Below are 13691 nucleotides of genomic sequence, written 5' to 3'. Positions count from 1 at the left end.
GCCCGGTGCCTCGCTACGCTCGGCACGCTATTTTATTCTCCCTCTATGGGTGTCGTGGACACCCACGGAGGGAGAAAGTTTCGGGATTTCGGCGGTCGGGATTCCAGTGTCGGGATTCCGACCGCCGGGATCCCGACCGCCGGCAAATCAACTGTTGGTCTGATGTGTGGCCAGCATTACAGAGCTCAATATACATTACACGGTTCCCAGGCGTCAGCTCGTCGCACTGACTATTCTTCACCTGTTACATTGGCCGGCGGCAATAATCAGTTTCCAGCTTATTTACAATGTGATCGTTCCACTATGTTGAATTACATATATTGTTTTTTACAGTATCTGCTCCACGCTTTACTATTATTTGCATGTCATGTAATACATAGATTTAACAGCATTTAATGTATGATAATTGCGAAAAAGACATTTCAGGGCTCAGTCAGAGAAATGATATCAGTGATTCCCCCCTTTTCGTAGACTCCAATCCATGCTGGTCCGCACATTCGCTGAATGCACAGGGGACTCCGGAATTTAGAGGCGATGTTCTGACTTCCAGAAGTGCATCCCGTTACATCTGCTGGAATTCCCGCACCCCCTACACCTGGTATCCCGGAGGGCACCATTTAATAGCAGGTGAGTATGTGATCACTTCCTGTCTTGTAATTTACATATAGGGGATTATTCTGGTTGATTCGCAAGGCTGTAAATTTGCCGCGTTGTGATTACACCAAAGCCCGCCTTGTGAATGGTTGGCTGTTGCAGTAACATCCACAAAGTAACATCCATTCACAGGCCAGGGGGGAACGGCCACATCTTTTGATGGTTGCCGACCATTGAAGGATGTGGTGCGTGCATGCAAATAAAAGTGACTTTCAAGGCACTTACATATGTGGGCACACTGGGAAGGAAATGGGGGGGCAGCTGACATCCGGTGATGTCACCAGCTGCCCACCCCCCGCATCATGGCCTCATTAGCATGAGAACGCCCTGAGTTCTTATAGGAACGTCCATGAAACACTCCCATATGCTAATGGGGCCACCCCCACCCGCTGTCCTGGTTGCGTATGCACAGTGCCACCACCGTTCCCTGCGTGGCAACCAGAATAAGGGCCATAATGAGTTTTACATTCACATTTGCTGGAATGTAAGTAGAGATTTGTCCATAGGAGTTTTGTAGACACTACCTTTTACATACTGAACAAATGACATCTGCATAGAAAATGGGGTCTACAGACCATATATAAGGTGTGCCCAAATGAAAAGGGAGACTACGGTTGTATGTAAACAATATTTTAATCAAAGAATATTTAATTACAGTTCATGTGTAACATTACAACTACACATAATTGACATTGATGCACTGATCCAGTGCGTAACAAGGGAGTGGATGGATTCAGTGTAGAAACTCCTTGGTTGCTGATGAATCCAGGTTTCCACGGTCTACTGCACCTCCTTGTCACAGGTGAACCGTTCACCTTTAAGTGTTTGTTTTTTAAGTGGCCGAAGATATTAGAGTCACATGGGGAGATAACTTCACCATGCAGCGTAAATGTATATTTATAGAGAATATAACATCAGTTCTGGCCTCCATCCGCCCCAAGTTGCCAGCCTTTGATGTTATATTTTATATAAATTCAGCTTCGGTCACATATGATAAGTTGTTCACAGTGCTTACCACCCCCTGCTGGCATTTGTGATCATATCAAACTGTGATGCAATGGCAGTGTAGCGGGTCATTGCGACCATTGGTCGGGGTGTTCCTATACGACTACAGTCTCATCTTACTCAGTCTTGCAGTCGCAGGCTGGCTTGCGAGGTGAAGAAAACTTCACCTTGCAGCGTAAGTTTATATTTATATAAAATATAACATCAGTTCTGGCCTCCATCCGCCTCAAGTTGCCAGCCAATCACTCACCTTTGATGTTATATTTTATATAAATTTAGCTGAGCTTCCGGTACGGGGCGGAGAAAGGGCGCCATGACGGCGGAGGGGGAGGACGGATGGCGGCACGGTGACTACTCCCCCCCACCCCGGCCGGGGAGGGCGCACTGCAACGGCAGGAGATGCACGGAGATGCGGCACTGGATGACGCCACACTGGACCAGACCGCAGCCAGCGGCGCACAGTTCACCCCCGGGTACAGCACCATAGGCTCAGGACCCGGCCACAGGCACGGTCCCCGGCATGATGACCCCCGAGGCGATGGTGGCCCCCATCGGCACCTGGAGGCGGCTTCCGGCCAGGACAGGGAAAAGATCAGGCCCAAGCTGCTGTCCATCAGCAGATGCAGGAGTCCGCAGCGACCAGTGGCGCCTCATATGGCTGCCTAGGCGCTGTGCAGCTCGGCGGGTATGTGTTCCCTGTGTGATACTGTACTGTCCCAGCTTATATTGTTACATACCTGGCTGCTGCAACGACCAGTGGTGCCGCTGATGGCTGCCTAGGTGCTGTGCAGCTCGGCAGGTACTGTATGTGTTCCCTGTGTGATACTGTACTGTACCGGCTTATATTGTTACATACCTGGCTGCTGCAACGACCAGTGGTGCCGCTGATGGCTGCCTAGGTGCTGTGCAGCTCGGCAGGTATGTGTTCCCTGTGTGAAAACTGTACTGTCCCTGCTTATTAGTGTTCACTCTAGCAGTTAGAGAGGGCAGGGCGCCGGGGGCGGACCGGGCCGCCAATGTCACAAGAGGGGCATGCCCGGTCCGCTGCCGTCATCAAGGGGGGCGGGCCCGGTCACCGCCGTCACCAAAGGGGTCGGGCCCGGCCCCTCCGAAGTCGGTGTGCTGCTGAGGAAGCGCTGGGCATCGCCATATACGGCGGCACTTTGCTTCCCCGTGAGGCTGTTTTAGCGGGGCGCTGCTAGAGCTAAAGCAGCCTAGCGATAACACTACTTATATCGTTACCTACCTGGCTGCTGCAGAGACCAGTGGCGCCACTGATGGCTGCCTATGCGCTGTGCTGCTCGTCGGACATGTGGTCCCCGCATGTAATGTCTCAATGTAATGTATGTAAAGCTTGATGCTGCACTGTAAATCCCCAAAAAATTCGTAGTGTACGCAAGCACACATGGCCAATAAAGTTAATTCTATTCTATTCTATTCTATTCTTGGGTCGCAAATGATAAGCAGCTTATCATGTGGGATCCTCAAGCAATGCAAATGCAGGAGGAGGTGCATACCACCCCTTGCCGGCATTTGTGATCAAAGCAAACTGCGATGCAATGGCAGTTTAGAGGGACATTGTGACCATCGGTTGCAGTGTCCCTCTATGGCTACAGCTTAAGTAAGTCTCCCCTTACTCAGTCTTGCAGTCGCAGGCTGGCTTGCAAGGCGAAGGAACTTCACCTTGCAGTGTAAATGTATATTTATATAAAATATAAAATCAGTTCTGGCCTCCATCCGCCCCAAGTTGCCAGCCAATTCCTCGCCCTTGATTTTATATTTTATATAAATTCAGCTTGGGTTACATATGATAAGCTGCTCACAGCAGCTTATCACGTGGGATCCTCAAGCAATGCAAATGCAGGAGGAGGTGAATACCACCCCCTGCCGGCATTTGTGATCATATCAAACTGCGATGCAATGGCAGTTTACAAGGACACTGCGACCATCGGTCACGTTCACCCTCTACGACTAAAGCCTAAGTAAGTCTCCTCTTACTCAGGCTTGCAGTCGCAGGCCGGCTTAATTTTTGGACTGCACTTGATGCGCGCGATGTATTGCACGTTATAGATAGAAAGTTAGAGCATGTGACATGTGTCCTGTGTGTTGAGGTACCAGGAGTACCTTGTTGTGTGGAGAAGCCGATGGTCCATGGTCCCGGACTGCTACGACCGTACCGTTCGCACAAGCTGATCTACGTTCTTCCTAGGTCAGTGTCCTGTACACTCTCACGTGGTGACAGCCGCATGCAGCTGGCAGTCATAGCATTGCTGGGGAGCGATGATTTAGGCAGGCTGTCAGTACGTTTAAAGTGCAGACATGCAGCAAGTTGGTATCACAGATGTGCCGCAGGTTGGTGTCACAGATGAGGCAGGAATCCTTTGGAAACGCGTTTCCAGCGCTCAGGCCGGCTTTGTCAACCTGGCTAAAGTGCTCAGATTTTAAGAGGCTTTAGAGAGTTGATGTTCCGGTCTCTCGGTCTCCAGTACTTGATGGACAGACCAATCCTTGGGATGCGTTTCGCGGCACTCAGGGTTGCTTTTTACAGGACGCCTCCCCACTTAAGCGCTGCAGACACCATTTTTTTCCCAGCATAGAGAACAGGTCTGAATCAGGCTCTCAGTTTGGATTGCATATGATAAGCTGCTTGCAATAGTTTATCATGTGCAATCCTTAAGCAATGCAAATGCAGGAGGAGGTGCATTCCACCCCCTGCCTCCATTTGCCATCGTATCAAACTGTGATTGCAGTTTAGAAGAATATCGGGACCATCGGTGGCTGTGACCCTTTGCGACTGCAGCCTGAGTAAAGGGGCATACACACGTAGAGATCTGTGCTAAGCAATTTTTCTAAGCAATTTTGCTAAGCAACTTTGCTGGTGTCGATCTCCCATGGGGAGCACATATACACGCAGAGATTTGTGCTAAGCAATAATAGTGGGTGGATATTACCAGAGGGGAGGTTTTGTTTTCTTTTTTTTTTCTCATATTTTACTGATGTCGTATGCATACGTATTTTTTCAATACGAATTTGTATTTATCAGCCATTAAATACTAATTCGTATCAGCAGAAGCCTACATGGATCATTCAGATCCGTGCAAGTGTCAGTGTAAAAAATAAATATTTTTTAAAAAATGTCATCAAAGGGTGCGGGTCCAGCCGCCGCCATCATCAAAGGGGGCGGGCCTGGCCCCTCCGAAGTCGCTCCGCTGCCTTGTAAGTGCCGGGTATCGCCGTCTACGGCGGCGCTGGGCTTCCCCGTGAGGCTGTTTAAGTGGGGCGCTGCTAGAGGGGCAGGGCGAATTTTGCCCTTTAAAAATGTGGTCCCCGCATGTAATGTTTCAATGGAGGTTATTCTGGTCGGTGCGTACATTCCCGAAATCTTTCGGAGCGGGCCGCACGCCACGCTGTGCGGTCATCGTCCGAAGAAACGCCCACCGGACCTCCACATACGGACGGACTCACACTGGAACAACAGGGCGTATTTACGGACGACATCCAAACCTTGCGTGTGCGGTGGAAACACACATATTCTGCACGGTCTTACCTCGTCAGAACGGACGGGAACCTGCCCGTACGCGCCGATGCGGTGTATTTACATCCCCAAATGTGTGGTTTAATTGGTAAATGTAGAAGTGACATGTATATTTATATTAGTGATAGTAAGTTCTGTCCATTGGTTGCAGTGTAAATGTGTGTCCAAACTGCAGCATATATGTGTGTGTTTAGTAATGGTCCATTTAAGCTGCAATGGTTCCAATTGAAGCAATGAGAAGAGTGTAATTAATGAGTAATGAGTAAAGGAGTGGATTGTATTGTGTTGAGCTGACATTGGTTGAGGTGCGCCCGTAGTGATTAGGCATTCCGATTGCCTAGCGCATGACCGAGTGGTGTCCGCAAAGAAATACTTGCTTATGAACACTGCATATTTCTAGCCTTTTGGTTCGCGTGCATTCGGTGTGCTGTCCGCATGCACGCCTACCAGAATGAGTGCACTCCCTCGTGTACGCCCATGTTTACGCCCAGTTTAGCCCACTTTGAAACTACGCCCCTGTGTAGTACCGAATGACGCCCATAAGACGCCCATATTTCCAGAGTGATTGCTGTGCACATTTCTGTACGGTATTAGTGAGAACAAGTACGGAGACCATGCATGGCACATGCGCATAGCGTTGCCCACGCATGCGCAGACGGCTAAAAAACGCCATCCGTAAGAATTCAGGAAAGTACGCACAGACCAGAATAAGGCCCAATGTAATGTATGTAATGCCTCCCCCCCCCCTTATCCATGCTTGATGCTGCACTGTAAATCCCCCAAAAATTCCTAGTGTGCGCAAGCACACATGGCCAATAAAGTTGATTCTATTCTATTCTATTCTTGGGTCGCAAATGATAAGCAGCTTATCATGTGGGATCCTCAAACAATGCAAATGCAGGAGGAGGTGCATACCACCCGTTGCCGGCATTTGTGATCAAATCAAACTGCGATGCAATGGCAGTTTAGAGGGACATTGTGACCATCGGTTGCAGTGTCCCTCTATGACTACAGCTTAAGTAAGTCTCCCCTTACTCAGTCTTGCAGTCGCAGGCTGGCTTGCAAGGCGAAGGAACTTCACCTTGCAGCGTAAATGTATATTTATATAAAATATAAAATCAGTTCTGGCCTCCATCCGCCCCAAGTTGCCAGCCAATTCCTCGCCTTTGATTTTATATTTTATATAAATTCAGCTTGGGTCACATATGATAAGCTGTTAACAGCAGCTTATCACGTGGGATCCTCAAGCAATGCAAATGCAGGAGGAGGTGAATACCACCCCCTGCCGGCATTTGTGATCATATCAAACTGCGATGCAATGGCAGTTTACAAGGACACTGCGACCATCGGTCACGTTCACCCTCTACGACTACAGCCTAAGTAAGTCTCCTCTTACTCAGGCTTGCAGTCGCAGGCCGGCTTAATTTTTGGACTGCACTTGATGCGCGCGATGTATTGCACGTTATAGATAGAAAGTTAGAGCATGTGACATGTGTCCTGTGTGTTGAGGTACCAGGAGTACCTTACTGTGTGGAGAAGCCGATGGTCCATGGTCCCGGACTGCTACGGCCGTACCGTTAGCACAAGCTGATCTACGTTCTTCCTAGGTCAGTGTCCTGTACACTCTCACGTGGTGACAGCCGCATGCAGCATAGCATTGCTGGGGAGCGATGATTTAGGCAGGCTGTCAGTACGTTTAAAGTGCAGACATGCAGCAAGTTGGTATCACAGATGTGCCGCAGGTTGGTGTCACAGATGAGGCGGGAATCCTTTGGAAACGCGTTTCCAGTGCTCAGGCCGGCTTTGTCAACCTGGCTAAAGTGCTCAGATTTTAAGAGGCTTTAGAGAGTTGATGTTCCGGTCTCTCGGTCTCCAGTACTTGATGGACAGACCAATCCTTGGGATGCGTTTCGCCGCACTCAGGGTTGCTTTTTACAGGACGCCTCCCCACTTAAGCGCTGCAGACACCATTTTTTTCCCAGCATAGAGAACAGGTCTGAATCAGGCTCTCAGTTTGGATTGCATATGATAAGCTGCTTGCAATAGTTTATCATGTGCAATCCTTAAGCAATGCAAATGCAGGAGGAGGTGCATTCCACCCCCTGCCTCCATTTGCCATCGTATCAAACTGTGATTGCAGTTTAGAAGAACATCGGGACCATCGGTGGCTGTGACCCTTTGCGACTGCAGCCTGAGTAAAGGGGCATACACACGTAGAGATCTGTGCTAAGCAATTTTTCTAAGCAATTTTGCTAAGCAACTTTGCTGGTGTCGATCTCCCATGGGGAGCACATATACACGCAGAGATTTGTGCTAAGCAATAATAGTGGGTGGATATTACCAGAGGGGAGGTTTTGTTTTCTTTTTTTTTTTCTCATATTTTACTGATGTCGTATGCATACGTATTTTTTCAATACGAATTTGTATTTATCAGCCATTAAATACTAATTCGTATCAGCAGAAGCCTACATGGATCATTCAGATCCGTGCAAGTGTCAGTTTAAAAAATAAATATAAAAAAAAAAATGTCATCAAAGGGTGCGGGCCCAACCGCCGTCATCAAAGGGGGCGGGCCTGGCCCCTCCGAAGTCGCTCCGCTGCCGGGTAAGCGCCGGGTATCGCCGTCTGCGGCGGCGCTGGGATTCCCCGTGAGGCTGTTTAAGTGGGGCGCTGCTAGAGGGGCAGGGCGAATTTTGCCCTTTAAAAATGTGGTCCCCGCATGTAATGTCTCAATGTAATGTATGTAATGCCTCCCCCCCCCCCCCTTATCCATGATTTATGCTGCACTGTAAATCCCCCAAAAATTCCTAGTGTGCGCAAGCACACATGGCCAATAAAGTTGATTCTATTCTATTCTTGGGTCGCAAATGATAAGCAGCTTATCATGTGGGATCCTCAAGCAATGCAAATGCAGGAGGAGGTGCATACCACCCCTTGCCGGCATTTGTGATCAAATCAAACTGCGATGCAATGGCAGTTTAGAGGGACATTGTGACCATCGGTTGCAGTGTCCCTCTATGGCTACAGCTTAAGTAATTCTCCCCTTACTCAGTCTTGCAGTCGCAGGCTGGCTTGCAAGGCGAAGGAACTTCACCTTGCAGCGTAAATGTATATTTATATAAAATATAAAATCAGTTCTGGCCTCCATCCGCCCCAAGTTGCCAGCCAATTCCTCGCCTTTGATTTTATATTTTATATAAATTCAGCTTGGGTCACATATGATAAGCTGCTCACAGCAGCTTATCACGTGGGATCCTCAAGCAATGCAAATGCAGGAGGAGGTGCATACCACCCCCTGCCGGCATTTGTGATCATATCAAACTGCGATGCAATGGCAGTTTACAAGGACACTGCGACCATCGGTCACGTTCACCCTCTACGACTACAGCCTAAGTAAGTCTCCTCTTACTCAGGCTTGCAGTCGCAGGCCGGCTTAATTTTTGGACTGCACTTGATGCGCGCGATGTATTGCACGTTATAGATAGAAAGTTAGAGCATGTGACATGTGTCCTGTGTGTTGAGGTACCAGGAGTACCTTACTGTGTGGAGAAGCCGATGGTCCATGGTCCCGGACTGCTACGACCGTACCGTTAGCACAAGCTGATCTACGTTCTTCCTAGGTCAGTGTCCTGTACACTCTCACGTGGTGACAGCCGCATGCAGCTGGCAGTCATAGCATTGCTGGGGAGCGATGATTTAGGCAGGCTGTCAGTACGTTTAAAGTGCAGACATGCAGCAAGTTGGTATCACAGATGTGCAGCAGGTTGGTGTCACAGATGAGGCAGGAATCCTTTGGAAACGCGTTTCCAGTGCTCAGGCCGGCTTTGTCAACCTGGCTAAAGTGCTCAGATTTTAAGAGGCTTTAGAGAGTTGATGTTCCGGTCTCTCGGTCTCCAGTACTTGATGGACAGACCAATCCTTGGGATGCGTTTCGCCGCACTCAGGGTTGCTTTTTACAGGACGCCTCCCCACTTAAGCGCTGCAGACACCATTTTTTTCCCAGCATAGAGAACAGGTCTGAATCAGGCTCTCAGTTTGGATTGCATATGATAAGCTGCTTGCAATAGTTTATCATGTGCAATCCTTAAGCAATGCAAATGCAGGAGGAGGTGCATTCCACCCCCTGCCTCCATTTGCCATCGTATCAAACTGTGATTGCAGTTTAGAAGAACATCGGGACCATCGGTCACGTTCACCCTCTACGACTACAGCCTAAGTAATTCTCCCCTTACTCAGTCTTGCAGTCGCAGGCTGGCTTGCAAGGCGAAGGAACTTCACCTTGCAGCGTAAATGTATATTTATATAAAATATAAAATCAGTTCTGGCCTCCATCCGCCCCAAGTTGCCAGCCAATTCCTCGCCTTTGATTTTATATTTTATATAAATTCAGCTTGGGTCACATATGATAAGCTGCTCACAGCAGCTTATCACGTGGGATCCTCAAGCAATGCAAATGCAGGAGGAGGTGCATACCACCCCCTGCCGGCATTTGTGATCATATCAAACTGCGATGCAATGGCAGTTTACAAGGACACTGCGACCATCGGTCACGTTCACCCTCTACGACTACAGCCTAAGTAAGTCTCCTCTTACTCAGGCTTGCAGTCGCAGGCCGGCTTAATTTTTGGACTGCACTTGATGCGCGCGATGTATTGCACGTTATAGATAGAAAGTTAGAGCATGTGACATGTGTCCTGTGTGTTGAGGTACCAGGAGTACCTTGTTGGGTGGAGAAGCCGATGGTCCATGGTCCCGGACTGCTACGGCCGTACCGTCCGCACAAGCTGATCTACGTTCTTCCTAGGTCAGTGTCCTGTACACTCTCACGTGGTGACAGCCGCATGCAGCTGGCAGTCATAGCATTGCTGGGGAGCGATGATTTAGGCAGGCTGTCAGTACGTTTAAAGTGCAGACATGCAGCAAGTTGGTATCACAGATGTGCAGCAGGTTGGTGTCACAGATGAGGCGGGAATCCTTTGGAAACGCGTTTCGAGCGCTCAGGCCGGCTTTGTCAACCTGGCTAAAGTGCTCAGATTTTAAGAGGCTTTAGAGAGTTGATGTTCCGGTCTCTCGGTCTCCAGTACTTGATGGACAGACCAATCCTTGGGATGCGTTTCGCCGCACTCAGGGTTGCTTTTTACAGGACGCCTCCCCACTTAAGCGCTGCAGTCACCATTTATTTCCCAGCATAGAGAACAGGTCTGAATCAGGCTCTCAGTTTGGATTGCATATGTTAAGCTGCTTGCAATAGTTTATCATGTGCAATCCTTAAGCAATGCAAATGCAGGAGGAGGTGCATTCCACCCCCTGCCTCCATTTGCCATTGTATCAAACTGTGATTGCAGTTTAGAAGAACATCGGGACCATCAGTGGCTGTGACCCTTTGCGACTGCAGCCTGAGTAAAGGGGCATACACACGTAGAGATCTGTGCTTAGCAATTTTTCTAAGCAATTTTGCTAAGCAACTTTGCTGGTGTCGATCTTCCATGGGGAGCACATATACACGCAGAGATTTGTGCTAAGCAATAATAGTGGGTGGATATTACCAGAGGGGAGGTTTTGTTTTCTTTTTTTTTTCTCATATTTTACTGATGTCGTATGCATACGTATTTTTTCAATACGAATTTGTATTTATCAGCCATTAAATACTAATTCGTATCAGCAGAAGCCTACATGGATCATTCAGATCCGTGCAAGTGTCAGTGTAAAAAATAAATATTTTTTTTAAAATGTCATCAAAGGGTGCGGGTCCAGCCGCCGCCATCATCAAAGGGGGCGGGCCTGGCCCCTCCGAAGTCGCTCCGCTGCCTTGTAAGTGCCTGGTATCGCCGTCTACGGCGGCGCTGGGCTTCCCCGTGAGGCTGTTTAAGTGGGGCGCTGCTAGAGGGGCAGGGCGAATTTTGCCCTTTAAAAATGTGGTCCCCGCATGTAATGTCTCAATGGAGGTTATTCTGGTCGGTGCGTACATTCCCGAAATCTTTCGGAGCGGGCCGCACGCCACGCTGTGCGGTCATCGTCCGAAGAAACGCCCACCGGACCTCCACATACGGACGGACTCACACTGGAACAACAGGGCGTATTTACGGACGACATCCAAACCTTGCGTGTGCGGTGGAAACACACATATTCTGCACAGTCTTACCTCGTCAGAACGGACGGGAACCTGCCCGTACGCGCCGATGCGGTGTATTTACATCCCCAAATGTGTGGTTTAATTGGTAAATGTAGAAGTGACATGTATATTTATATTAGTGATAGTAAGTTCTGTCCATTGGTTGCAGTGTAAATGTGTGTCCAAACTGCAGCATATATGTGTGTTTAGTAATGGTCCATTTAAGCTGCAATGGTTCCAATTGAAGCAATGAGAAGAGTGTAATTAATGAGTAATGAGTAAAGGAGTGGATTGTATTGTGTTCAGCTGACATTGGTTGAGGTGCGCCCGTAGTGATTAGGCGTTCCGATTGCCTAGCGCATGACCGAGTGGTGTCCGCAAAGAAATACTTGCTTATGAACACTGCATATTTCTAGCCTTTTGGTTCGCGTGCATTCGGTGTGCTGTCCGCATGCACGCCTACCAGAATGAGTGCACTCCCTCGTGTACGCCCATGTTTACGCCTAGTTTAGCCCACTTTGAAACTACGCCCCTGTGTAGTACCGAATGACTCCCATAAGACGCCCATATTTCCAGAGTGATTGCTGTGCACATTTCTGTACGGTATTAGTGAGAACAAGTACGGAGACCATGCGTGGCACATGCGCATAGCGTTCCCCACGCATGCGCAGACGGCTAAAAAACGCCATCCGTAAGAATTCAGGAAAGTACGCACAGACCAGAATAAGGCCCAATGTTATGTATGTAATGCCTCCCCCCCCCCTTATCCATGCTTGATGCTGCACTGTAAATCCCCCAAAAATTCCTAGTGTGCGCAAGCACACATGGCCAATAAAGTTGATTCTATTCTATTCTATTATTGGGTCGCAAATGATAAGCAGCTTATCATGTGGGATCCTCAAACAATGCAAATGCAGGAGGAGGTGCATACCACCTCTTGCCGTCATTTGTGATCAAATCAAACGGCAATGCAATGGCAGTTTACAAGGACACTGCGACCATCGGTCACGTTCACCCTCTACGACTAAAGCCTAAGTAAGTCTCCTCTTACTCAGGCTTGCAGTCGCAGGCCGGCTTAATTTTTGGACTGCACTTGATACGCGCGATGTATTGCACGTTATAGATAGAAAGTTAGAGCATGTGACATGTGTCCTGTGTGTTGAGGTACCAGGAGTACCTTACTGTGTGGAGAAGCCGATGGTCCGTGGTCCCGGACTGCTACGACCGTACCGTTAGCACAAGCTGATCTACGTTCTTCCTAGGTCAGTGTCCTGTACACTCTCACGTGGTGACAGCCGCATGCAGCTGGCAGTCATAGCATTGCTGGGGAGCGATGATTTAGGCAGGCTGTCAGTACGTTTAAAGTGCAGACATGCAGCAAGTTGGTATCACAGATGTGCCGCAGGTTGGTGTCACAGATGAGGCGGGAATCCTTTGGAAACGCGTTTCGAGCGCTCAGGCCGGCTTTGTCAACCTGGCTAAAGTGCTCAGATTTTAAGAGGCTTTAGAGAGTTGATGTTCCGGTCTCTCGGTCTCCAGTACTTGATGGACAGACCAATCCTTGGGATGCGTTTCGCCGCACTCAGGGTTGCTTTTTACAGGACGCCTCCCCACTTAAGCGCTGCAGACACCATTTTTTTCCCAGCATAGAGAACAGGTCTGAATCAGGCTCTCAGTTTGGATTGCATATGATAAGCTGCTTGCAATAGTTTATCATGTGCAATCCTTAAGCAATGCAAATGCAGGAGGAGGTGCATTCCACCCCCTGCCTCCATTTGCCATCGTATCAAACTGTGATTGCAGTTTAGAAGAACATCGGGACCATCGGTGGCTGTGACCCTTTGCGACTGCAGCCTGAGTAAAGGGGCATACACACGTAGAGATCTGTGCTAAGCAATTTTTCGAAGCAATTTTGCTAAGCAACTTTGCTGGTGTCGATCTCCCATGGGGAGCACATATACACGCAGAGATTTGTGCTAAGCAATAATAGTGGGTGGATATTACCAGAGGGGAGGTTTTGTTTTCTTTTTTTTTCTCATATTTTACTGATGTCGTATGCATACGTATTTTTTCAATACGAATTTGTATTTATCAGCCATTAAATACTAATTCGTATCAGCAGAAGCCTACATGGATCATTCAGATCCGTGCAAGTGTCAGTTTAAAAAATAAATATAAAAAAAAAAATGTCATCAAAGGGTGCGGGCCCAGCCGCCGTCATCAAAGGGGGCGGGCCTGGCCCCTCCGAAGTCGCTCCGCTGCCGGGTAAGCGCCGGGTATCGCCGTCTGCGGCGGCGCTGGGATTCCCCGTGAGGCTGTTTAAGTGGGGCGCTGCTAGAGGGGCAGGGCGAATTTTGCTCTTTAAAAATGTGGTCCCCGCATGTA

The 13691-nt window shown here is 48.8% G+C and overlaps 1 long non-coding RNA gene across 3 annotated transcripts in view; it reads left to right on the top strand.

The window, feature by feature from the left end:
- Nucleotides 1-475: 475 nt before the first annotated feature.
- LOC146045884 (uncharacterized) overlaps nt 476-13691 on the top strand; it is a 191004-nt gene continuing 177788 nt past the window's right edge. For all 3 annotated transcript variants that reach the window (XR_014465657.1, XR_014465656.1, XR_014465655.1), the window contains exon 1: nt 476-627. This is a non-coding gene — a long non-coding RNA (uncharacterized LOC146045884). The remainder of the gene's footprint in view (nt 628-13691) is intronic.

Source organism: Crinia signifera, chromosome 11, assembly GCF_055691185.1.
Source record: "Crinia signifera chromosome 11, ASM5569118v1, whole genome shotgun sequence".
In the NCBI taxonomy this organism is placed as follows: domain Eukaryota; kingdom Metazoa; phylum Chordata; class Amphibia; order Anura; family Myobatrachidae; genus Crinia; species Crinia signifera.
This window is presented reverse-complemented; position numbering and strand designations above follow the sequence as displayed.